General features: G+C 33.6%; 2 non-coding genes across 2 annotated transcripts; both read right to left on the reverse strand.

The window, feature by feature from the left end:
- Nucleotides 1-250: 250 nt before the first annotated feature.
- On the reverse strand, nucleotides 251-320 carry LOC116154131 (small nucleolar RNA U2-30). The gene has a single exon (XR_004138024.1). It is a non-coding gene; the product is annotated as a small nucleolar RNA U2-30 (small nucleolar RNA).
- A 157-nt stretch (nucleotides 321-477) lies between these two features.
- LOC116154132 (small nucleolar RNA U2-19) lies at nucleotides 478-554 on the reverse strand. Its single transcript, XR_004138025.1, has one exon. It is a non-coding gene; the product is annotated as a small nucleolar RNA U2-19 (small nucleolar RNA).
- Nucleotides 555-755: the final 201 nt, after the last annotated feature.

A 755-nucleotide genomic window follows, 5' to 3' on the forward strand; every position in this document is an offset into this window, starting at 1 on the left:
ATTGATATTACCATAGTTACAACTTTTGACAAATGGATAAGTAAAAGATAAACAATAGACTTTTTTTTCTTAATTGGCTAAGAATAAAAATAAACATAATTCTAACTAGTAGACTAGCCTATGGAAATAAGCACAACATAATTTGTAGTCAAATAAAATTGATGCATTCATGATGACTTTTAAAAAATCTGCAAGATTAACCAAACTTTAAATTTGGCCCTCTTCACTCTTTTTTTCACCCCCCAAATTCTGAGCTCGGATCAAGTGTAAAAACTGTCATAGTTATAATGGTCAGTAGTAAAAGCTTTTCATCATTGCTCAGAACTGATTAGCTTTTCACATACAAACCCACCAGGGCCCATTCTCATTTACCGGTCAACAAGTTAAGCCCTCAGTTATCCACTGTCACCTTTATACACACACACACCCCTACCCGACATAACCCCTTACTGTTTTAAATGACTTTATACTTTTGCTTCTCAGAACTACAGAGATCATGCATCAGGTAGACTAGAAGTTCTGATACTCAGATTTGATTATTTTTATCACTGATCCACTTTAGTAAGAGCAGATCTCAGAAAACCTCTTCATTCTTGACTGAAGTGAATGTGAATTCAGCAAGTGACCTGATATTATCTTCTGTAGTTAAAAAAAATACTTTTTGACCCACCTTTATGAATCTATACAGTAAAAACTAAGGCCTTACTATAGAAGGAAGCTTATTTGGGATAATTTCTAGAGGTAAAAGCTTGGAA

Source organism: Camelus dromedarius, chromosome 7, assembly GCF_036321535.1.
Source record: "Camelus dromedarius isolate mCamDro1 chromosome 7, mCamDro1.pat, whole genome shotgun sequence".
Taxonomy (NCBI): domain Eukaryota; kingdom Metazoa; phylum Chordata; class Mammalia; order Artiodactyla; family Camelidae; genus Camelus; species Camelus dromedarius.